This window comes from Protopterus annectens, chromosome 7.part1 (assembly GCF_019279795.1).
Source record: "Protopterus annectens isolate FY-2018-M chromosome 7.part1, PAN1.0, whole genome shotgun sequence".
NCBI lineage: Eukaryota > Metazoa > Chordata > Ceratodontiformes > Protopteridae > Protopterus > Protopterus annectens.
This window is the reverse complement of record NC_056740.1, coordinates 50392731-50419689: the sequence shown is the minus strand read 5'-3', so window position 1 is coordinate 50419689 and position 26959 is coordinate 50392731. Positions and strand designations below refer to the sequence as shown.

The following is a 26959-nucleotide window of genomic DNA, read 5'->3' as shown; positions in this document are numbered from 1 at the left end:
CCAGACGGCCGACTCCTGAAATTTTCATTTTCGAGTTTCAGAACCGAAGTCTTCAACTAAAGCTAAGTACCCCATTGGGGAAACTTTTTCTTGCTCCTTACCGATGTCAGTAAAAGTTAATAATTGCATTACTTGTGGAAAGCAAATACCTCATAAAGATTTTCATTCATACTGTAGTCCTTGCCAAGCCCTGACCACGACATACCTTACTGTCGGTTTTGTGCTTTATTTAATCAGCTCACTCGCCATCGTTGGTATATTTTCGCCTCTAAATATATTGGTTCTCGTTTTAATTATCCAGAAATGTCATCGGTTAGCCATCCGACTACCGGGATTCTGAGAAAACGCAAAGATAAAGATGGAGACAGGCTGCCGATGTCCAAAACCGCCAACGACGCTTCTCCTAAGCCAGTCGCCAGTTCGCCAGTACTCCGAGAGGTGCTTTCGCAGCCACTGATACCCGCTACTTCTGATTTGCAGGCCTCTACTGAGACCCATTCGGAGTCCGGTATGCCGTGAGATGCTTCAACTATGGAACCCGCAGATGTCTTTACCTTGGATGGGTCCGGAGCCGCTGTGCAGGTACCGGCTTCTGAGGGTGTATTCAGGCCTACGGACTTTCATTTTAAACTGATGCCTCCTTCACTTAGACCTAAATCTCGAATCATGCCTAAAAAAATGACGCCCATACCACATGCTCAGGCCTCTATGCCTAAAAAACAAATGATAGGAATGGCTGAAGATCTAATAACTCTAATCAGGGGAAGCCACACCCCCCCCTCCTTCTAAGAGGCCTAGGACTGAAGTTGTTTATGAATCTTCCGACCAGGATTCTGTTTTTTCTGATTCTTTTGATTATCTGGATTTGCCCTTATCTACTTATGAGGATTCTGATGCAGAGGACTCTATTCCCTTTGCTTCCCCTCCAGAGGATTTTTCTTTTGGTGAAACCTTACATACTCTAAGGGAGCATTTCCACTGGGAAAGCCAGGATTTTTCTGATTCAAAAAAAAAGACTTTGGGATTTCTTACTCCTGCCTCAGCATAGGCCTTTAGCTATTCCTCCTGTACTGGACATTGTTGATGATGCCTTTTCGGAATTTAGTTTGGCCCCTGATTCCTTGCCTCCTGCTCCCAGAAAACCTGACCGATATTACAGGGTCCCTGAGTCACACAAGTTCCTTTTTAAAAATCCTATTGCGGATCCAGAGACTATTTCACAGGGGCCCAAGGGCATTAAGGCTTCTACTGCTAAAAATCCTACCCCTTCTGATAGAGATTCTAGGGCGCTGGATAGATGGAGTAAGAAGGTTTACACTTCTGCAACCTTGGCTCTTGGGGCTTTAAATTGCCAGTTTCATATGTTAAAGTATCAGCAACATGTTATTGGATTGTTTAAACAGAAAATGATGTTGCTTCCTGACTGTGTGGAAAATAAAGAATTACAAGATTTAATGCATTCTGCTGAACGGATTGGACAACCTACTTTTCAATGTGGATTTGCAGGGCTGCTGTTACTGGGTCTGTGCTCAGAAGGCATACTTGGCTTAAGGAGCAGTCTTTGCCTGATCATGTTAAAACTAAATTGCTGGGTGCTCCCTTAAATCAGGACCGCCTGTTTGGCAACAAGGCTGAGGAAGTTCTTAAAAAGATGGAGGATAAAGCTAAATATATGCAAACTGTTAAAGATTTCTTACAAGTTCAGCCTCCTAGATTTAGTAGGCACTGGCCCTCTAAGAATTGGTCCTTTCCAGCCCCTTCTAGGTCTTCTCAAGCCAAACCCAGACACAGCAGAAACCCCAGGTTTCAGTCCTAGGAGACACACAAGACTAAACAGTGGGGGTTTCCACACCCAAATCAGGGAGTAGTAAGACTCCCCCCTATGGAAAACTGTCTCAATGACTTGCTTTTAAAATTTGCAAGCACTTCCCAACTGAATGCTCCTTTAGGCAGAAAGATTGGTTTGCAGGCCAAAAACTGGGAACTCATTACCCAGGACAAATGGGTTTTAAATATAATGTCCCAAGGATACAGATTTCACTTGCACACCTTACCAACACCAAGCGGCTGGTCAGATCTACCCCCAAATCAGTGGCAGAGGCCCAAAATCAAGTACTCTCTCTTTTAAGCATGGGGGCTATTCAGTTGGTACCAGAAGAGGAAAAGGGAAAAGGTTTCTATTCAAGACTTTTCCTGGTACCCAGAAAAGGCAATACATGGCATCCTATCCTGGACCTTTCTAAATATCTTTCTGGTGATTCCAAAATTCAAGATGCTGACTCTTCACCAGCTGCTTCCTATGTTAGGCAAAGTTGCATGGCTGGCAACACTAGACTTAAAAGAAGCATACCTGCACATCCCTATCAGGGAGTCTTGCAGAAGATACCTATGCTTCAAAGCAGGTTACATGCATTATCAGTTCTCTGCACTGCCCTTTGGCTTATCTCCTGCGCCCAGGGTATTCACAAAGTGCCTAGCTCCAGTCATTGCATTTTGCAGGCAAAGAAATATTCAAATGTACCCATACCTGGACGATTGTCTAATTCAGGCAGAAAGCCAGGACATACTTTTGAATCATCTGGCCTTTGTTCAAAGGGTACTAACTTCTATGGGGTACACCATAAATGAAAATAAATCACACCTGGTACCCTGTCAACACATTATATTTCTGGGAGCAGGCTTGAATACAATTTCCCAGATGGCTTTCCTCATGCCAGAGAAATGGATTCTTTTGACAACCTACTTCAAACAGTTGGCCACAAAAGCCCAGTTATCTGCACGGCAAATACTGCAAGCCTTTGAGTTCATGGCCTCCCGCATTCTTCTAATTCCATATGCAAGACTGCATATGAGGAAACTGCAATGGTATCTCAAAAGCCTATGGTGTCAACATTCACAGGATCTAGAAGCAATGATTCCTAACATACCTTGCCTACACCTAGAGTTCCTTTGGTGGGCAGAGGCCTGCCACCAAAACAAGGGACTACCATTCACACTACCCCCTGCCGCCCAAACGTTGACAACAGACGCATCAGACTATGCATGGGGGGCTCACCTGGAAGGGAAGTGCATTCAGGGCAAAGGGAACCCAAGTCAAGTGCACCTACACATAAATCAAAAGGAAATGTTAGCTGTACAGATGCTCTGACAGCCTTCAAGGACCACATTCTTCCAGGACAACTAATGGTAAAGATGGACAACACCATGGTCATGTGGTACATAAACAAGCAGGGGGGGTACCCATTCTTACCCCCTTTGCAGACTAGCCATGGCAATGTGGAACACAGCCTTGAGCTACCAAGTGAATCTACAAGCTCAATTCCTGCCAGGAAAGCTAAATACACTGGCAGATGGACTAAGCAGAAACCTTATGGACCACACGAGTGGAAAGTGGAACCAAGGATTTTCAACATGTTGACAAGCAAATGGGGGAGCCCAGATATAGACCTGTTTGCCTCCCCCCAGAACCATCAATTGGACACATTTTGCACAAGGATTCCCCACAAACTAGCTTGGAAAGTGGATGCTCTGTCCTTCAGCTGGAAAAACCTATCAATTTATGCCTTTCCTCCTCTGCCTGTGCTCTCCAAAGTACTACTAAAGATCAAATAGGACAAGCCAAGGACGATCTTAATTGCACCAGACTGGCCACGACAACAGTGGTACCCCCTCCTGCACAGTGTGTCACGCTTGGCCCCATGGCACCTGCCTCAGACTCCTTCCCTGTTGTCTCAGCAGGAAAACCAGATTCTGCACCCTCAGCTGCAAACCCTGAACCTAGCAGCCTGGCTAATTACCTAATCTCTCCTTTACCACCCCTTGCAAGTCAGTGATGGATATCATTTTAGATACTAGGAGGCCTAGTACTAGAAAATCTTATGCTGCAAAATGGAAAATATTTTGTACCTGGAACCATTCTCAAGGGATGAGTGCAGCAGTGCCCAATTTAACTCAGATTCTACAATATTTGACTGAAATGCTTCATAAGGGCCTGTCTTTTTCCTCCATCAAAATCCATGCTTCAGCCATTTCAGCTCATTATAACACAGATCCTCCACTCTTCTCTCACCCACTGCTCATGCAGTTCCTCAGAGGGGCCAAAAATTTAAGGCCACCCAGGAGAGTGCCAACTCCTGCCTGGGACCTTAACTTTGTCTTGGAGAAACTCACTCTTCCCCCTTTTGAGCCAGCTGCTACTGCAGATTTAAAATTCCTTTCCTTGAGAACAGCTTTCCTTTTAGCAATCACTTCTGCAAGACTGGTATCTGAATTACAGGCCCTTATGGCATTGGAGCCTTTCATCATCTTTCATGCGGACAGGGTGTCCCTCAGAACCAATCCCTCCTTCATGCCCAAGGGTGGTATCCAGTGTGGCTCTTGATCAGTCCATTCATTTGCCTACCTTCTTTCCTAACCCTCAAAACAAAGGGGAACGGATACTGCACTCCTTAGATGTGCACAGACAACTTAGATTCTACTTGGACAGGACTAAACCTCAAAGGAAATCTGAACAGCTGCTGGTGGCATTTGCTGCAGGGACAGAGGGGAAAGCTATTTCAAAGCAAACCTTTCAAAATGGATAGGCCACTGCATTCATTTCTGCTATAAGCACCATGGAAAACCTGTCCCACAGGGCATCAGACCCCATTCAACCAGTGCTGCATCTACCACTACAGCCTTTCTCAGGGGCGTCCCTACAAGGGACATCCTAGAAGCTGCTACCTGGAGTTCTGTACATACTTTCACCAAGCATTATCATTTGCCATTTTTCTCTAAATCCAGAGCTGGTTTTGCCTCTGCAGTCTTGAAGGGCCTTATAGCTGGTCCTAATTCTATTTAAATTCCTCCAGCCAACCTTAGCTTTGGGAATCTACCCAAATGTAATGACTGCAACAGTGAAACACGAAGAACATAGTACAGTTGTGTACACTTACCATAAATGTATATGTTCAAGTGTATTCACTGTTGCAGTCCTGGTCACCCTCCCGCCAGCCGCCTTTCTTCTTTTGGCTATACCTCTACTCTCACTTACTCTGCTCAAAAAGCTTTTTGATGTATTTGCTTTTTTGTTGGAGGTATATCCTTGTATTATAGATTTAATTGGTTCCCATTAGGGGGCACCTGACATCTGGGACAAGAAAAACTAATGTAATGGCGTCGGCTGCATGTTTTATACCCCTGACGTCATGGAAGAAGGGACAGCAACCGACGCAGGACCCAAGACTTTGTTAATCAGGCCGACTGAGGGCTACTGCAAAGCAGATAACCCAAATGTAATGACTGCAACAGTGAATACACTCGAACATCTACATTATGGTAAGTGTACACAACTGTACTTTCTTTAGGGGACCTAATATGGAACATGTGTTACTTAGTACGTTTCAAAGAAGTGGGGAAATGTGTAGTCACGCACTACTGCTGCTGCTGTCCTTGACACCCTTTAAGAATACCGATGAACAATCAAGACGAACTATTGATATTTCTTAGATTTTTTATTTTTTTTTTTTTATCGCTACATTGCCCTCCATAGTAAATAGTCTCTAATATTAAAGTTAACCAACATTATCTACTTAATTACGTTAGGGGATTGCTGGAGAATTTCTTTACTGATCATGAGTACCAACATAATAGAGGCTTGCAGGATTATTCATTAGCTAACAAGTCTAGAAAATGGACATGGTTTTCTTTTATATTCGCTGTTAATTTACCTTTTGTTATTAATTTGCAGAGCACTTCAGTGGATTGAAATGAGCTTAACAAGGCTTTCACGAATGATAGTAAAAATAAGGCTGAGGGGCCAGAATAGATATTTCTGCAACCTCTTAGAACATGTATTGTGTAGTTCTCTTACATGTTCTGAGAATGGGGGTTGTTGACATGTTTGCTAATGGGGTATTTGATTTTCTCACCTTGGAAAATTTTCTATGTGTATACAAGTTGTTATGGGGTATTTTTATTTATTTATTTAGTTTACATTGGTTGATCGGGATTGTCTGACTGAGCTGAAGAGCCCTTTTTTACTGGCAGCCCGGGGAGAAAAGCTCCAACAATTAAAATTTTCATTATAAATTAGCATTAAACAGCAAGGTTACTGGATTATTACAAGGCAGTAAGTAGCAATACAATGTTATACAGTGTCAATAATCAGGCGTATAGGATAACTATTTCAAGATATATAAAAAGAAATGCATCATTAAGATGAGTATAGTTTTTGGGGTAAGTGGTTACAAAAACCCAGTTTTATCATGATGTAGTTGCATGAAGGCAAGACAATTACAATAGAATGTTTCTCTGAGGAATTTGCTTAGTAGATTTTAGAAGACAGTAGAAAGAGTAGTCTAGGAAGATTAGAGAGCTAGTGAGAAGAGTGAGTTAAGGTCAGAAAGTAGATTAAGGTATGAGAAGTAGGGGATGTTAAGGAGGGAGAGTGCAGTGGCAGGACCAGTGAATTTTAAAGTGCTCCTTATGGCTGTCTTAAATTGTTTAGGATGTGTAAGGGTCCTGATTTCTAGTGGGAGTCTAGTCCAGACAATAGTGGGGTGATAGCTGTACATGTTGCATCCAGATTTAGACTTGGGTTTGTAGATTTGTAGTAGATCTTGGTTAGAGCTTCGGAGAGGTCTGTAGGGAGAATAATGGGAGATGAGCGGGGATAGTGCTGGGCAGTAGGAAGGCTGGTATAGGATAGAATGGATGATCTGGAGCTGAGAGAGAAGAAGCTGGTGGAGTAATTCAAGCCAGTTTAGGTATTTTAGAGAGAGACCGTGATGGGATTTGTAGGTTTGTTAGGCAGCAAATCTAGCTACCTTGTTGTATCACTGTTTGTATAATGCCAAGTAATTTATGTAGCACAAATAGGGGAAGACTACTTAGAGAAAATTTACTGCTCCTGAAAAAAATAAATAAGAGAAAGCTTACAAGAAAGTTTACTGCTCCAAAAAAGATAAGAAGCTTACAAAGTGAATTTAGGAGCAGATGGGATGATCTTTCCATTAGAATGCATTTGAGCCACTTTTATATTCTGTCCACTAGGAAACTGAGATGCAAGCGATAGATTACAGTATCGGTTATTATTGTAAGGTGAGAGTGATATCATTTCTGAGGGATGAGGTTACAAATGTTATCCTGAACTGTTAATGAGTCACTAATCCAGTTAGAAAAGATGTCTGAACTTCATAACTAAAGAAAAAGTACAAATTATAATGTTACAGGAAACACCCTTAATGTGAGTGGAACACATGAAATTGGCAAGCAGGTGTTGTGAATTGTTAGCACAAAACAGTTATGAAAAAGAAAGGCACAGGGGGTTATTAATGTTTGGAAAAATTACTCTGAACTGGCTAGAAGAAGGGACAGTAGCAAGCAAATATGGATTTTAGCAAGATGGAAAGGCATGGTGGAGGGAAAGTAAATAACTTTAATGTCAGTTTTAGCTTCCACCTCGAGCAAAAATTTGTAGTGGTTATGAAAGTTAATTCTGCAAATAAATGCCTTTGCTGAAGTGTTATGGGTAATAAATGGGGACTGGAGTATATCTACTGATCAGGAAGTAGAGAAGAAAAAGAGCACGGACAACAAACTAGTGCAGGGCAACAAACCAACTATTGAGGAATCTGGGATGAACAGCATGCTGGGAAAAGGATGGGCAGCAGCAAGTAGATGATGGCTTTATAATACTTTTAGTAGTAAGTGGACGTGTTGGTCAAGATTAGTCAAGATAGTTGTGTTAGTGTTTCAGTACCAAATTGATGAAATGGAGATTTGGTCCGATAATTTACTCAGATCATGTCTGCGTTTAATGGAAAGTCCATATGAGAGTGAATGATTTCTATATGACTTACTGGAACTTTCCTATTTTCTGTTTAGAATCTGAATCTTTTTTTTTTTTTATACAGTAGTTAAAGTCCGAATTGGCTAGGTTATTGGACCAAGCAAAGGAAGGGAATAGTTATGAGTGGGAAGACTGTAGGAATACAGCTAAAAAAATGTGCAGGATAATACAAAAGAGTTAAGAAGTACAAGGGAATGTCTCAATTAAAATTTGATGAGAGAATTGAGGGGTTTACAGCTAGATGGAAATAGGCTGGTAGAGATGAAACTAGATTGGGGAAACATACAGGCCCAACTACAAAAAAAAAAAAAAAAAGAAAAGAAATTGAAACGATAGGGATAAAGAGAATAATTTCGATAGGGAAATTTTTGACAAAGATGCTGAGAACATCAAAACTGTTGGCAGCTTGATTGCTACAATAGGCAGTATTTTAAGTAAGAGATGTTGAGAGTGGAAAACTTGAAATTTTACCAGATATAGGAGGCTTGTAGGTCCTATTACACATGACTTTATGAAGGGCAGTGGCCTAATAGATAAGGCATTGGCCTCCTAAGCCAGGAAATATGGGTTTAAATCTCATCTGGGTGTGATGTATCTTACTCAGGATGGCCAAGTGGTGTAAGGCACCAGACTCTGTGATTAAACTCCTTCCATGGCTGTTGGATATTCTGAGGGTTGGCATAATGTTTAAGGTGTTTACCACACAGCCACAAGGTACAAGGTTTGATTCTCATCTTTGAGGGGAAATTGGCTAGGCTTAAAAAACAGCCCTAGTACTTGCCTGTCATCCTAAACTAATACTGTAGAAAGAGAAGGGAACATAAGACACTTTCTGCCAATATTACAACTTCCAAAATTCGCTGAAGAATTGTGTAACAACCTGATAAAACTAATTACACTGGAAGAAATAGAGAGGAGCAGGGGAAACATGATTGAGAAAACACCTGGTCTTGATAGCATTACCTAACAAGTTTGGAAAGCACCAAAGACAGGGTAATTCAAATTTGGGTAACATTATTTAATAAAATTTCACAAGGGGAGGAAGCACCAAAATATTGGAAGGAGAATGTTGTGGCTGTTTTCCCAAGGAGGGAAAATATCCCTGAAGACAAAATCTTATAGACCAATAATTTTAAATAGTGATTATAAGACCTACATGTCATTTGGGATTACAAGACTGTGCCTGATATTATGAACATTAATATATTATGTTCAAACTGGTTTTATTGATGGAGGGAGTGCATTTGATTATTCTCTGTGAACCTTGATGCTAAATTAAGCTAAGCAGGACTAATGCCATTTGGCTATACTCTTAGTAGATGCTGAAAAAGCATTAATTAAACTGGACTTTTTGACTAGGCTTTGTGCAGAACATGAATTTTCCTGATCAGTTTGTTACGATGTGACGAGGACTCTGTAATCACTCAGCAGAGAGGGTTAAGGTAGTGGGAAGTGGTTTATGAGAACCCTTTAGGCTTTCGTGAAGAATGTGACATGGGTGTCCACTCTCTCTAAACTGGTAGTTGCTATGTATTTTGACACTGTTGGCAATATGGATCAGGAATTCTCATATTAGGATTTTTTCAGTGGGGTGTTATGCAACTTAACCTCATGTTATATGCAGATGATATAAACTATCGCATCCCATGGACAATGTATCATACCTCATGAAATTTCTAAAGCAATTTAAAGAATCATCAGGATATACAATAAATAAGGAAAAGACCAATGCAGTTGGAGTTAATATGTACAGAATCAGGAAGAACTTCAAAAAAGATACCCTGAATGCTGGAAAGGGGACAATTTTAGATTTTTGGGAATTATACTAACTAGCACATGAAACCTCCATGATGTAATTGTATTGGTTTATTTAGGAAAGATTAGAAGAAATTTGAAAAGGAAAATGGGCGGTGCTTGATATAGATTTGGATCAGAGAGTCCAAATACTACATTGGCATGTAGTACCTCATCTGTTATATCTAGGATAATTGTAACAAAAGCAGCACGTTTTGTAACAAAGCACAAATCCAACAGAAAAAACGCTGGCAGAAAACAGAAAAAGGTTTGATCCACAAATTCAACTGATACAATAAGTCAACCACAAGTAAGCGCTTTCATCTCCTGACAAAATGGAGACTTCTTCAGACTAATGGTTGAATACAAGAACTGCATTTAAATACATAAAAAGTCAATTAAGAAATAAATTAAAAATTCAATTAAAAATAATTGACAAAAAGTTTGAAAAAACATATCTCAGCATAATTCTAATGTTTGAGTCCCTTTCTTTTTAAATACATAATGAATTCCTCTCTGTTGTTAAGACCTGAGGGAAAACATGCATTTAATCTCACCTGCTAGCAATATTCAAGCCACCCCAGTTCTTCCTCTATGTTCATCTTTTTAACATTGGGGTCGATTGAATCAATAACAAGACACTTAAAATTTATCCTACATCCATTTTCTACATAATGTTTGCCCATAGCATTCTTAACATCACCTTTGCCTATAGCATAGTGATGTTCATAAATTCTTCTAAATAATTCTGTTCCTGTTCTACCTGTATAGAAAGAACTACACTCTAAACATACTATTAAATAAACAACGTTTCTAGACTTGCAAGTAAATCTGCCTGGAACTTGTATCAAAGTTTTGCCTAATAAAATTTCATGACTATCAGTGTATAAATATTGACAATATTTGCAGTTAAAACACTTTAACATTCCTCTTTTTTCTTCAACACCCCTATTTTTTTTTTTAGCTTTTTTTGAAAAAAATCTTTAAAGTTTTTTTCTCTTTTTTGTACAAATTTGGGTTCGTCTCCTAACTTCTGTAATAAGTTGCTATTCCCTTTAAAAATTCCCCAATTTTTTCTCACTATACTTTTGATTGCATTCGAATCAGTACTATTCTGTACCGCTAATGCTGTAGTAAAATCTATAGCGGATCTTTCTCCCAACTCATCAATTATAACATTATTCCTTTTAGTGACTTAATCTTTCATTACATTTTCTACCATTTCTTGGGGATACCCTCTATTTAACATCCTATCGCAGAAGTTTTTAGCTTCAGTATAAAAGGTTTGATCATCATTGGTCAAATTACTAATTCTCTTTATTTGACCTTTGACGATGTTCCACTTTGTTTTTTTAGGATGTAAACTTGAATAATGTAAATACATATTATTTTGGAATTCTTTCTTATAAATTTTCGAAACTAATTTTCCATCCTTTTTATAAATCATAAGATCTAAAAAATTAATTTTTTCTATGCTAAAATTGTGTGTAAATTTAATATAAGAACGCGCATTGTTAATGTATTCCAAAAAAGTTATTAATTCTTCAATAGTACCACCCCAAATTATCAGAATATCATCAATAAATCTCAACATTTTAATTATATTTTTGGCAAACTCACTTTCAAAAATATTTGCTGTTTCCCATCCTTGCATAAATAAATTGGCATAGCTAGGGGCTAAAGCAGCACCCATAGCTATGCCATTTACCTGTACAAATGATTCATCCTAGAATTCTAAGTAATTATAACTCAGAACAAGATCTATCATTTCCATTAGCAGACTTGCGGTGCTAGTAGAAAATTCTCTTGACTTTAATAGTTCCATTCTAACCATTTCCATACCTTCCTTATTTGGAATCATGGCATAAAGAGAATTAATGTCAAGTGTTAGGAGTATATCAGATTCAGAGACATTAATATTGTTGAGTTTATTCATACAGTCATAGCTGTCTTTTATATATGTAATGCCTTTTGGTACTACGTTTTGCACATGTTTATCTGCTAAAATTGACATACCCTCAAATGTACTATTTCTGCTGACAACAATTGGTCTCAATGGGGGAGAATCGATATTTTTGTGGATTTTGGGTATTCCAAAAATCCTACTGATCTTAGGATTATTGTTTAGTTATATTCCTCTTCATTCTCTCATCAATTCTCCCTGCACAGAACCATTCAACTGTACATGATTCTATTACTGAAAAACCTTTCTTAATTTCAGTCATACCAACTGATCTGTAAAAGTTGGAGTCTGATAACATTTCTTTCATTCTTTTTTCATAATCTTCCCTATCCATAAGGACCATTGCTCCTCCTTTGTCAGCCTTAAAAGTAAGTATACTGTCATCTTTTAGTAGAGCATCAAAGCATTCTTTTTCTTTTTTTGTTAAGTTATAATATTTGAACTTTGATCCATCTTGTAACATTTCTAACATCTGTATTTCACACACATTAAGAAACATTTCCAATTCTTTGCATAAGGGTGGATTATAACAGTTAGGTTTGTAAAACTCAGTTATTTTGTTTTTGACTTCCCAACAATAATTTGAGATTTGATTTTCTCACAGTCTCTTAACTCATTAATCATAACAAGTTTATTGGCTCTCTGTGCCGGGGCAAAATTCCATCACTTGCTTAACACACAGCAGTCATCATAAGATATGTTTTTATTACTTAAATTAATAATTTTGAAATTGACACTCTTTAGGTCTTCCATTGTTTTTGCTGGTAATTCCAATTCTTCCTTGGGACTTTCCTGCCCCCCCCCCCCAGTTTTTTTGTGCCTGTTGTGTATTATAGTTGGTCTTTTCATTATATCCATCCGCTGTTACTTGAGCCCATGTTCTTTTTTGATTGTCTATTCTCTGATATACTTCTATAATCTGTCTATTATCATCCTTCACAGATCCTTTGGAATTTATTTCTTCATTACTGGTTTTTGCTCTACCAGTGTCTTTTATTTTAGGTCTTACTGCTGGTTCATTTGCATGTTGTTTCATTTCCCCTATGGTGTTGAAATGAATCTCAGCCACAGTTTGAATATTATTTTTACTACCAAGTCTTTCTGACCTTCTGACTGAACTTACTTCTTCTTCCACAGTGCTACTGTTTGTTTCCTGATCTTTTTGTACAACATTATTAACACTGGCTTCCAGTCGAAGCCCATAAGCTGTGGCCATACCATTCACATATTCATTTCTGTCTCTTTGAAGTTTTGTACTTTTTCTTTGACACAATTCATCATTTAATTTGTGTAGTTTCTCTTGTATGAGAATCATTTTACTGTTAAAATTGTCTCTGGAGGTCTTATTCTTAAGAATATCATAATTGCTTTAACAGTTAATTCTTCTATTTTACTCATATTGGTTTCATGCAACAATTCCATATACTGTAGTCCTGCCCTTTGGTTTATATTTAACCATTTGTCCGTAAACTCTTTAGGTAAATTTTACCCGCCAGTAGGTTTTTAATCCTTAGTCCCCTAGGGACTTGCTGAGCTTTTAAACTGTTTTCAAAAAATAGGTTGTCCCACTGGAGACGCTTGACTAGTAAGTAACAAGTCCTTCTCTAATCCGTTAAACTTCTCTTGAAAGTTAAAGCCAATATTTACATTTGTTTCCGGCTCAACATCGTTCTCAAATGAAAACGGATTAGAAGGTGCAGCTAGACACCCTCTTAAAATATCCTTCATTATTCGTAATACTAACAGTTTTTCTTTGATAAGCACTTGCTTGTGGTTGACGTATTGTATCTGGAGAATTTGTGGATTAAACCTTTTTCTGTGTTTTCTGCCAGCATTTTTTCTGTTGGATTTGTGCTTTGTTACAAAGCGTGCTGCTTTTGTTACAGTTTTGGAAGCATTTGTTGCAGTTCGGCAGGCATGGAAAGAGGTGTGGCTTCTGCTACCAGTTTTACAAGTGTTTCCGCCGGTTGTGTGCTGAATGACACTCCCGAGTAGTTCCTTCATAATAAATGAAGAGGGTACTGTTAACTCGATTAACAAAAATCAAAGAAAAACTGTTAGTATTACGAATAATGAAGAAGATATTTTAAGAGGGTGTCTAGCTCCACCTTCTAATCCGTTTTCGTTTGAGAACGTTGTTGAGCCGGAAACAAATGTAAATACCGGCTTTAACTTTCAAGAGAAGTTTAACGGATTAGAAAAAGATTTGTTACTAGTCAAGCGTCTCCAGTGGGATAATCTATTTTTTGAAAACAGTTTAAAAGCTCTGCAAGTCCCTAGGGGACTAAGAATTAAAAACCTACCGGCAGGTAAAGATTTACCTAAAGAGTTTACGGACAAATGGTTAAATATAAACCAAAGGGCGGGACTGCAGTATATGGAATTGTTGCACGAAACCAATACGAGTAAAATAGAAGAAATAACTATGAAAGTTAAAAGCAGTTATGATATTCTTAAGAATAAGACCTCCAGAGACAATTTTAACAGTAAAATGATTCTTATACAAGAGAAACTACACAAATTAAATGATGAATTGTGTCAAAGAAAAAGTAAAAAAAAATTCAGAGAGACAGAAATGAATATGTGAATGGTATGGCCACAGCTTATGGCTTCGACTGGAAGCCAGTGTTAAGAATGTTGTACAAAAAAGATCAGGAAACAAACAGTAGTACTGTGGAAGAAGAAGTAAGTTCAGTCAGAAGGTCAGAAAGACTTGGAAGTAAAAATAATATTCAAACTGTGGCTGAGATTCATTTCAACACCATAGGGGAAATGAAACAACATGCAAATGAACCAGCAGTAAGACCTAAAATAAAAGACATTAGTAGAGCAAAAAACAGTAATGAAGAAATAAATTCCAAAGGATCTGTGAAGGATGATAATAGACAGATTATAGAAGTATATCAGAGAATAGACAATCAAAAAAGAACATGGGCTCAAGTAACAGCGGATGGATATAATGAAAAAAACAACTATAATAAACAACAGGCACAAAAAAACTGGGGGGGGCAGGAAAGTCCCAAGGAAGAACTGGAATTACCAGCAAAAACAATGGAAGACCTAAAGAGTGTCAATTTCAAAAGTATTAATTTAAGTAATAAAAACATCTCTTATGATGACTGTTGTGTGTTAAGCAAGGGATGGAATTTTGCCCCGGCACAGAGAGCCAATAAACTTATTATGATTAATGAGTTAAGAGACTATGTGAGAAAGTTAAATCTCAAATTATTGTTGGGAAGTCAAAAACAAAATAACTGTGAGTTTTACAAACCTAACTGTTATAATCCACCCTTATGCAAAGAATTGGAAATGTTTCTTAATGTGTGTGAAATACAGATGTTAGAAATGTTAGAAGATGGTTCAAAGTTCAAATATAACTTAAAAAAAGAAAAAGAATGCTTTGATGCTCTACTAAAAGATGACAGTATACTTATTTTTAAGGCTGACAAAGGAGGAGCAATGGTCCTTATGGATAGGGAAGATTATGAAAAAAAAAATGAAAGAAATGTTATCAGACTCCAACTTTTATAGATCAGTTGGTATGACTGAAATTAAGAAAGGTTTTTCAGTAATAGAATCATGTATAGTTAAATGGTTCTATGCAGGGAGAATTGATGAGAGAATGAAGAGGAATATAACTAACAATAATCCTAAGATCAGTAGGATTTTTGGAATACCCCTAATCCACAAAAATATTGATTCTCCCCCATTGAGACCAATTGTTGTTATCAGAAATAGTAAGTCTGAGGGTATGTCAATATTAGTAGATAAACATCTGCAAAAAGTAGTACCAAAAGGCATTACATATATAAAAGGCAGCTATGACTGTATGAATAAACTCAACAATATTAATGTCTCTGAATCTGATATACTCCTAACACTTGACATTAATTCTCTTTATACCATGATTCCAAATAAGGAAGGTATGGAAATGATTAGAATGGAACTATTAAAGTTAAGAGAATTTTCTACTAGCACCGTAAGTCTGCTAATGGAAATTATAGATCTTGTTCTGAGTTATAATTACTTAGAATTCTAGGATGAATCATTTGTACAGGTAAATGGCATAGCTATGGGTGCTGCTTTAGCCCCTAGCTATGCCAGTTTATTTATGCAAGGATGGGAAACAGCAAATATTTTTGAAAGTGAGTTTGCCAAAAATATAATTAAAATGTTGAGATTTATTGATGATATTCTGATAATTTGGGGTGGTACTATTGAAGAATTAATAACTTTTTGGAATACATTAACAATGTGTGTTCTTATATTAAATTTACACACAATTTTAGCATAGAAAAAATATTTTTTTTAGATCTTATGATCTATAAAAAGGATGGAAAATTAGTTTCGAAAATTTATAAGAAAGAATTCCAAAATAATATGTATTTACATTATTCAAGTTTACATCCTAAAAAAACAGTGGAACATCGTCTAAGGTCAAATAAAGAGAATTAGTAATCTGACCAATGATGATCAAACCTTTTATACTGAAGCTAAAAACTTCTGTGATAGGATGTTAAATAGAGGGTATCCCCAAGAAATGGTAGAAAATGTAATGAAAGATGAAGGCACTAAAAGGAATAATGTTATAATTGATGAGTTGGGAGAAAGACCTGCTATAGATTTTACTACAGCATTAGCGGTACAGAATAGTACTGATTCGAATGCGATCAAAAGTATAGTGAGAAAAAATTGGGGAATTTTTTAAAGGGAATAGCAACTTATTACAGAAGTTAGGAGACGAACCCAAATTTGTACAAAGATTTTTTTCAAAAAAAGCTAAATAAAAATAGGGGTGTTGAAGAAAAAAGAGGAATGTTAAAGTGTTTTAATTGCAAATATTGTCAATATTTTTACACTGATAGTCATGAAATTTTATTAGGCAAAACTTTGATACAAGTTCCAGGCAGATTTACTTGCAAGTCTAGAAACGTTGTTTATTTAATAGTATGTTTAGAGTGTAGTTCTTTCTATATAGGTAGAACAGGAACAGAATTATATAGAAGAATTTATGAACATCACTATGCTATAGGCAAAGGTGATGTTAAGAATGCTATGGGCAAACATTATGTAGAAAATGCATGTAGGATAAATTTTAAGTATCTTGTTATTGATTCAATCGACCCCAATGTTAAAAAGATGAACATAGAGTAAGAACTGGGGTGGCTTGAATATTGCTGGCAGGTGAGATTAAATGCATGTTTTCCCCAGGTCTTAACAACAGAGAGGAATTCATTATGTATTTAAAAAGAAAGGGACTCAAACATTAGCATTATGCTGAGATATGTTTTTTCAAACTTTTTAATTGTCAATTATTTTTAATTGAATTTTTAATTTATTTCTTAATTGACTTTTTATGTATTTAAATGCAGTTCTTGTATTCAACCATTAGTCTGAAGAAGTCTCTGTTTTGTCAGGAGATGAAAGCGCTTACTTGTGGTTGACGTATTGTATCTGGAGAATTTGTGGATTAAACCTTTTTCTGTGTTTTCTGCCAGCGTTTTTTCTGTTGGATATCTAGGATAATCCTTTGGGTTATGGTCAGAAAAGGCAGTGTTGAGAAAGTTAATAAACTGGATGAGGGATTTTGTATGGCATGGAGATATGCCAAGACTGAGATGGGAGGGACTAATATTGCCTAAGGAAATGGGGGTGGATGTCCCAGATAGCAATATTATAAGGCTATTTACTTTGCATTGCTACCTAAAATAAGTAGGTCTGAGATAGAACCCATTTGGAAAAACTTGCTGTTGGTAAAGAATGCTTGGTTAGGATCGATTGCTATATTAGAGGCTTTTTGGGGAAAAGACTCCAAGACAGTACATCTCTTTTTATTAGATAAGCTAGCTAAGATGGTTACTACTTTTTATGACAGAAAAGCTGCGTTAACTACTGTAAGCCACATATCTTGCCAGTTGAAGCACAATGATGTGGCATGACCCAGAAGTGGAATAGAGAAAATAGAGAACGATGTTGGGGTATTGGGATCTGTCGTTCTCAACAGAGGGTTTGTCAGTATGGAATGCAGTCAAGAGGACCTTTAGAATTCTGGGGAAATACTTACAGTTCTATGTAATTAGGAGGCAGTTGGAAACCTCATCCTGGACTAAAATTTCCAGAGAAGGTTTGTCCATATGTCATTGTGTGATGGATTTTGTTGCATATCTAACCTAATTTAGATAAAAGCATAGTTTCTAAAATATTCCGGTTCCTTGGGAAGATAAGAAACCTATACATCAAGATCTAAGAGAACCATGAAGTAAGCTCTTGGGTATAAATATTAAATTAGATCAGTAGAGGAGGGTATGCTCATTGGGTAGAAAGCTCTGAGGTTGAGGAAATTTAGAGTATTCACTTGGAAGTGTTTGCACAAATATTTTTACAGTCCAGCTAGGTTGCTTCATATAAGCCCATGAATAGATCACACATATTAGAGGTGCAATGAGGAAGTAGGATATTAGAAATGTATGTTTTGGCTTTGTCCTGCATTTATAGAGTGTGTAGCTGAAATTCCAAACCTGTTGAAGTTTAGAGGATAAAGATTAGCCCTAAAGAAAAGTGAATTACTGTTAGGGATCTTGACAGGGATGCAAGAAGAGAAGAACATGATAGAATTAAAATGGATTATACTTCTGCTTGCCAAAAAAGTAATACCAGAAAGTGGAAAACTGGATAGACCAATGGAGAGAGAATCAAGGGAACAGATGGAGAAAGTTCGGAAGGAAGAACAAGGCGAATAAAGAAATTGATTTCAAAGAAAAGCACAAATGGTTGTGGGGCATAAGTCTTATAAGGGGAAATTGAACATAGATTATAATCCCCCTGTAGTTGGCACTTATCTGGTCCATACTTTGGTATAATGCCCCATTTGGCATGTACCATACTAAGCACCTGCAGCAATTAGAGAGACCTCAGAGGTTTCTAGCAAAGAAGATCAAGGGGCTCCAGCATGTGCCTGACACAGAGATCAAGGGGCTCCAGCATGTGCCTGACACAGACTAACTGAAGTCCCTGTCACTATACTCTGTGTTTTATAGACTTTTTTGGGGAAGATTTATGCCTGGCCTACAGAGTAATGCAAGACCCAAACCTAATGGTGCTGCATATCTGTAATTAAGACGGGACTAGGGCTACGTATTCCAGGGATCTAATATGGCCTGCAACTTAAACAGGGCTTGCTGGAGGGACAGGTTTATCTCCCAGCAACTGCCATGTCTTTGGAACAGGCTACCAAGTCATGTAAAATAGAGCACCTCTTTGACACTGTTCAAGAGGAACCTGGACAAGTGGATGGGGCACCATAAATTATTATAGAGCCGACAACCCTCCTGGACATGGGCAATCATTACTAAATGCAGTCTTGGGTATTCACTAGTATTTCTCTGGTTTTACGCTGGGATGAAATGGCTAGGCTTAAAATGATCTTCAGGTCGATAGCCTAGCAATCTCCTATGATCCTATGATTGGTAGGAGCAACCATTCACTGACTAATTCCCATAAGGAAATAGTGAATAAACATTTTGGAGGTATCCATGGTTTGGCAGGTGTTATGTACATAGTGTAAATAGTTAATGGGTGGAGGAGAACATGAGAGGACCTGAGAGAGGAAATAGTTTAAGCATCTTTTCTGTTTCTGTCTTCCTGAAGTGCTTTGTTTGTTAATTGGTTTGTTCTTATTTTTATTTGCTTATTTTCGTTATTTATTCTTGTTTGTTACAGAAGTTTTAATTTTATAAATCTCAAGAAAGTAAAAAAAGTACATGAATTGCTTAAACCATTTAAGATTTTGTTGACAGGCTGTAACATGAAATGTTTAGAAGTTTAAACGTTGTGTATTCCCCAGTTTTTCAACAGAGAATAAAATGTATGAAAGAATTATATTAATAAGAAGACATTTAAAACTATGACCGATTCAGAAGAAATATTTCTGTTCAACTGATTCTGAAGACTGGTGCTATTCAAATAACAATATTTTAGAAGTATATTGTAACCACTGGGTATCAGACTAAGCCTGGTTGTTTTGCACATTTATATCATGTTATCGAAAGATGAAAATAGCAAACGCTATTTTATCGGCCCCAAAACATCTAAACATGAAAATATCGAACATTCAGAACAGTAAATTTTTTCCCCATGGAAAAAAAATTTACTGCTCCAAAACACATACACACAGCACAAGCACATCAAACAAACACCAACCACACACATACACTTAAATTCCTACATTTAACGCTACACTAAACTAAACATACACTACTGTCTACCCACTTAACTTAACCCAAACCCTAACCCTAAGGTCCGTCACTATCGCACACTCACCTAACCCACGCCCTAACCCTAACTCTCTTAAACCGCCCCTAACCCTAACGTACAAACAATTGCAGACTTACCTGAGCCCAGCCCGTAACTTTCCAGCACAGTGCTAAGAATAGCAAAGCCACAGAAACGGCCAACCGAATTCTTTTCCCGCGAAAAGAATTCGCTGTTCTACAGCTTCACTATTCTTAGTGTTCGCTGAATACTGTTCGATATCAGAACATTCGAAGTTTTAATACTTCCATGTTCTGATATAGACCCTGTTTTGCTATAAAGAGGGATTATAAAGGGATGTAAGGTTTTTGGACAGCTGCCTGTGGACACCAGAGGCACCATGCATGAAGACTGTGTTGTTGAAGTTGTGATTCATTGAATAAACCGATGAAATGTTAAAAAATATGACCTAACCATAGAAACTTTGCAAATCTTCAAAAAAATTACATGGTTTAAAAATCTTTGTCCTAGATATAGATGTTTCCAAGGCATTCATAATGTTCAGCTACTCCTTTCTCTCTCTCTTTTCCTATGAAGTTCATTGAAGACTGTGATGAAAGGAGAGACTGCCAGCACAGCTAGCTGGAATTTTGTAAATAATTATGTCATTTGTGAATACCAACATGATTTATATAAGCTGCGTGTGTTACAACTATATTAGAACTGTATGTCATGTGTGTATCAAACTAATTTGTACAGATCTGTGTTGAAAAGGTATTTTATAGTGTTTGTGTTTGAAATGCATCCACAGTGTGCCCTACTGGAAGAGTACATAAATGTATAGGCACTATTGTAACTGTTTAAATGTGTATGTTAACAGAGGAAACTGGAGGGCTAACTTCAGTCCAGCAAACTTTAGGAAAATATTTGAAATTAAATTATTTTATAGGCTAGGTCATAAAAGATGGTATCTTACAGATGTTCATCGTGCATACAGCTGCAGTCATAACAGATGGGTTCTCCTGCCATCAGGCGGGTCCTCGGTCAGCCGAATTCCAAAGTTTAGGTCCGGCGTCGGTTGTCGTCGCTTCTTCCCTGACGTCAGTGCGACAGGGGTATAAAAGAACCAGCCAACGCCATTTTCTTCAGTCTTTCTTGCCGCGCGGTGCCCGAAGCAGAAGCAGTTCGCAAGTGCCGGTCGGCCAGCTCCTGAAATTACGAAAATTTTGCAACCAAAGTCTTCTTGAAAGCTAAGTACCCCTTTGGGGAAACTTTTCTTGCCTCAGACCGATGTCAGACAAAGTTAATAATTGTATTTCATGTGGGAAGCAAATACCGCATAAGGATTTCCATTCCCTCTGTATTCCTTGTTTAGGCCCAGACCACGACGTCTCGGTCTGTCGCTTTTGTGCTACATTCAACAAACGCACTATTAAGCGTCGGGCGGAGTTCGCCCAGCATTATTTTGGCAAAAAATTTGACTATATTATGTCGTCGGATACTCCGACTCCAGTTTTGTCTAAAAAGCGCAAAGATAAGGACCGATACACGAGGCCCGCGGCCTCTACCGACACCACGTCAAAGCCTACTACACGTGGTCCGGTTCTCAGCGAGGCACCTACGCAGCCCCTGACTACCGACGACACTACATTGGCGGTGTCTCCTGTGCCTGAGGTCGCAGGCTCCTCGGCCCACACCCCGACTACTGATACCGAAGCCACTCTTGGCGGTGAATCTCAAAATGTGGACAGGTCTTCCTCCTCTCAAGGTGTCTTCAGACCTTCCTCTTCTTTTTCCATCAAGGCCTTCACTAAGTCTAAAGCAGCCATGCATTCTAAGAGACAAGCTACACAGGGCCCATCTCCAGGCCCCATGCCTAAAAAACAGATGCTTAAAATGGCTGAGGATTTAATTACTCTTATCAGGGGTTCTCAACCCCCTCCGGACAAAAGGCCCAGAGTGGAGGAAGAATCCCCCTCCTCTGATCAGGGCTCCATTATATCAGAGCACTCTGATGAACAGGAACATTCTTACTCCCCTTTTGAAGATTCTGATGCAGAGGAGTCCATTCTCTCTGTATCCCCCCCAGAGGATTACTCATTTGGGGAAACTTTGCATACCTTAAGGGAACACTTCCACTGGGAAGGCCAAGATTATTCAGATTCCAAGAAAAGGCTTAGGGAATTTCTCTTGCTACCTCAGCACAGGCCTCTGGCTATACCTCCTGTCTTGGACATACTAGATGATGTGTACTCGGAGGCCTGCCTTAACCCGGATTCTCTACCTCCAGCCCCAGTCAAGCCTGACAGGTACTACAGGGTTCCTGACTCACACCAATTTCTATACAAAAGCCATGCTGCTGACCCAGAAACTATCTCACAGGGTCCCAAGGGAATTAAGGCCCCCTCTGCTAAAAATCCATTACCTTCCGAGAGAGATTCCAGATCCTTAGAAAGGTGGGGAAAAAAGGTATATACCTCGGCCACCTTAACCATGAGGGCATTAAACTGTCAGTTCCATATGCTTAAGTACCAACAGTTTTTGTTATCACAATTGAGAAGTAAAATGTCACAACCTGAACAACCAGACTTGAAGGAGTTACAGGATTCGATGCATAGTACAGAACAAGTGGGTAAACATACCTTACAGTGTGGTTTTGATGCTCTAGAGGCCTCATGTAGAGCTGCTGTTACAGGATCAGTCATACGTAGACATGCCTGGCTCAAGGAACAAACCTTACCAGATCATGTCAAAGCTAAATTACTAGATGCCCCTCTACAAAAGGATGTATTATTTGGTGCTAATGCTGAGGAGGTATTAAGGAAACTGGAGGAAAAGGCTAAATCAATGCAAACAGTGAAAGATTTTCTACAGGTACAACCCCCACGTTTCAGTAGAAATTGGCCTTCCAAAAATTGGTCCTTTCCAGCCATGGACAGACCCCAAAGAGGTAGATACAGGCGCCCGAGGGGCAGGGGGCAATCCCAAGGATCGTTTAGAGGCAGACAATGGCAAGCTCCTACACAGAGGTGGTGAGGATAACTCGCAACCATTCAGAAAGCAAGCCCAATGACTTCCCCTTTGCATGCCAAGCAAGACTCAAATGGCAGCACCCTTGGGCGGAAAACTGGCATTATTTTCAAAAAATTGGCATATTGTCACAAAGACAAATGGATCCTGGACATTATAAACAGAGGCTACAGATTCCATTTTCACACCCTTCCAAAAATGAGAGGCATGCCAAACCTGCCACACAATCAAAGGGCAGAGGCACAAAGACAAATTTCAGATCTCATAGACATGAAAGCTATTCAAGAGGTACCTACGCACGAACAAGGTCAAGGTTTTTATTCCAGACTATTCCTGGTACCAAGGAAGGGAAAAGATTGGAGACCTATTTTGGACCTATCCATCCTAAACACATTCCTACTCGTACCAAAATTCAAGATGCTCACTCTACAGCAGCTTCTTCCCATGCTGGGCAAGGAGTCTTGGCTGGTAACATTGGACCTCAAGGAGGCATACCTGCATGTCCCAATCAGACAAAATTGCAGAAGATACCTCAGATTTCTTGCAGGTTCAACCCATTATCAATTCTCTGCATTGCCCTTTGGCTTATCTTCTGCGCCCAGAGTATTCACGAAATGCCTGGCATCAGTAATTGCCTACTGCAGACTTCCCCTATTTGGACGACTGCCTGATCCAAGCAGACAGCAAGCACATTCTTCTGAAACATCTGGCTTATGTAATAATGTTGTTGAATTCTCTGGGATACACAGTCAACAAAAAGAAATCAAGGCTAATACCCTCTCGGAAAATAATTTTCCTGGGTGCCAACTTGGACACAAACACCCAGATGGGCCTACCTCACGCCAGAGAAGCAGGGGCAACTAACTCAATACTTCAGAACACTAGCAAATTGCACCAGGCTGACTGCAAGGAAAATCCTGTAGGCTCTGGGATTCATGGCATCTTGCATCTTACTAATCCCATGTGCAAATCTGCATATGAGGAAACTTCAGTGGTACCTGAAAAACCTATGGTCTCAACACAGCCACAGTTTGGAAACAACAATACCACTAATTCCATGTCTTCAAAAGGAATTTCTGTGGTGGGCTCAAGCATGCCAAACAAACACAGGTCTCCCATTCAGCAAGCCTCAAGCAAATCAAGTCATCACAACAGACGCCTCGGAATACGCCTGGGGGGGCGCACATGACAGATCGGTGCATTCAGGGCAAATGGTCCCAAAAAGAAAAGCACCTTCACATCAATCAAAAGGAAATGCTAGCAGTAATAAATGCTATTATAGCTTTCAAAGACCTTCTGCAACCAGGTCAACTATTGATGAGGACGGCCAACACCACAGTAATGTGGTACATAAACAAACAGGGAGGAACACATTCATACCCCCTATGCAGACTGGCCATGTCACTTTGGAGCATGGCCCTGGACTTACAAATTGAACTACAAGCACAGTACTTGCCAGGCAAAGAAAACACGCTGGCAGACAACCTAAGCAGAAATATGACAGATCCACACGAATGGAAGTTGCATCCTCAAGTTTTTACAGAGATAATTCAAGCATGGGGAAGGCCAGACATAGATCTCTTTGCCTCCCACAAAAATCACCATTTGACAAAATTCTGCTCAAGGATTTTTCATCCAGAGGCCTGGAGAGTGGACGCTCTCTCTTTCAGTTGGACATCAATGACAGTTTATGCCTTCCCACCTCTTCCTCTGCTGCCCAAAGTTCTATTAAAAACCAGAGCAGACAGACCAAAGATGATTCTCATTGCTCCAGACTGGCCAAGACAATACTGGTACCCACTCCTGAGGAGCCTGACGCATTCTCCACCATGGACCCTGCCTCTAATGCCTCTTCTTCTGACTCAGCACAGCTTCAAAACTCTTCACAGTCAGCTAAAAACACTCAATCTAGCTGCATGGAAGATTCCTTAGCATCACAACAGACCCTACTCTCCAAGGAGGTGCAGGATGTCATTTTGGAGGCCAGAAGGCCGTCTACTAGAAAAGCTTACTCCACAAAATGGAAACGGTTTTGTGTTTGGAATGAGAAAAAGGGCCAGGATCCTGAAAAACTGAATTTACCTCAAATATTACAGTATCTAGCTGAGCTGCTAAGCAGTGGACTTTCATTCCCCTCCATCAAAATCCATGCCTCAGCCATTTCTGCAAAATACAACACTGATCCACCCTTATTCTCTCACCCCCTCTTAAGGCAGTTCCTCAGAGGGGCTAAGAATCTAAAACCCCCAAGGAAACAACCAATACCTGCTTGGGATCTCAATTTCATTCTAGAAAAGCTGACCTTGCCTCCTTTTGAGCCAGCTGCCTCATCAGATTTGCAATATTTGTCCTGGAAAACAGCTTTCCTTCTGGCTATTACCTCAGCTCGTAGGGTATCTGAACTACAAGCTCTCATGGCTGTGCAGCCTTTTATCATCTTCCATCAGGACAGAGTTTCCTTATGGACCAACCCGTCCTTTATGCCAAAAGTGGTATCCAGGGTAGCTTTGAATCAGGCTATACACTTACCTACCTTTTATCCTAATCCTCAAAACAAAGGGGAGAGATTACTACATTCCTTGGACATCCACAGACAACTGCGTTATTATTTGGACAGAACAAAGCCTTTCAGAAAATCAGAACAGCTCTTTGTGTCCTATGCTATAGGAGCTCAAGGAAAACCAATTTCCAAACAGACAATCTCAAAGTGGATAGCCCACTGCATACGTTTTTGCTATTCTTTTCATGGCAAAACTGTACCTACAGGCATCAGATCTCACTCCACAAGGGCCACTGCTACCTCTGCAGCTTTTCTCAGAGGAGTTCCTACCAAAGATATTTTGGAAGCAGCCACTTGGAGTTCTGTGCATACCTTCTCCAAGCACTACCACCTTCCATTATACTCCAAATCTAGAGCAGGCTTCGCCACTGCAGTCTTGCAGGGCATTCCGGCTCCTCCTAGTTCCACCTAGTGCCTACCACCCCTTTCTTAGCTTTGGGATTCTACCCATCTGTTATGACTGAAGCTGTATGCACGATGAACATAGTACAGTTTTGTACCTACCATAAATGTAGATGTTCGAGTGCTAATACAGCTGCAGTCCAGGTTTCCCTCCCTCCTTCCCCTCTTGGGACAGGCCTATTGGCTAACACCTCCTCATGCAACCTGATTGGGGTATTCATTCCTGATGTATTTGCTTGCACTACTGTATTTTGATTATATGGCATTGCTTTATTACACAAATTTATGTATTGCCTTCCTTCTGGGGGGCACCTGACATCTGCGGCAAGAAAAACTGAAGAAAATGGCGTCGGCTGGTTCTTTTATACCCCTGTCGCACTGACGTCAGGGAAGAAGCGACGACAACCGACGCCGGACCTAGACTTTGGAATTCGGCCGACTGAGGACCCGCCTGACGGCAGGAGAACCCATCTGTTATGACTGCAGCTGTATTAGCACTTGAACATCTACATTTATGGTAGGTACAAAACTGTACTTTTTCAGTGCAGTCAAAGACAAAAGGTCTGTACTAGGAAGCTTTCTGTATTGTCTTTAGGATGACCTAATTACTAGTCGTGAAAGCATGAAGAAATGCAGTTGTTTTATGACTTCCAGCATCTGCCAAAGATCTGAGGTCTTTGCATTTTTACAGGTAGATGCGAATTGCTACCAGCTGCCATCAGTGGTTGTTTTGGTCTGGGAACTAGGAGTCAGCTGACAAGAAGTGATGTCATTCTGCAAGCTATCCCAGTAGTAATATTTCAGATATTAATTTGAGAAGTCTCTCAGTGAGACAGGACATTCTGCGTTCTCTCTTGGACCTGACAATAACTAGAAGATCCATTCACATCTGCCTTGTTCTATTAACAAGTTCTTAGGTTATCATAATTCTCTTAGATACAGTCAGGAATGCAGTGAAACTTAGTTTAGATATTTTCTTTATTTGTGTGAGCTTGTACTGCGATGTTATTTTAAATATTTCCTGTGATTCTGAACTCTGATGTCATTGTGAATATATATTTAGTATTGTCTTTTTTTTATTATTAAATATATTTAACCTTCCATTGTGACTGATCTGTGTAGAGATATT

General features: G+C 39.2%; 1 protein-coding gene across 1 annotated transcript in view; it reads left to right on the top strand.

The window, feature by feature from the left end:
- Positions 1–26959, top strand: part of TPRA1 (transmembrane protein adipocyte associated 1) — a 1152100-nt gene that overhangs the window by 957740 nt on the left and 167401 nt on the right. The window lies entirely within an intron of this gene.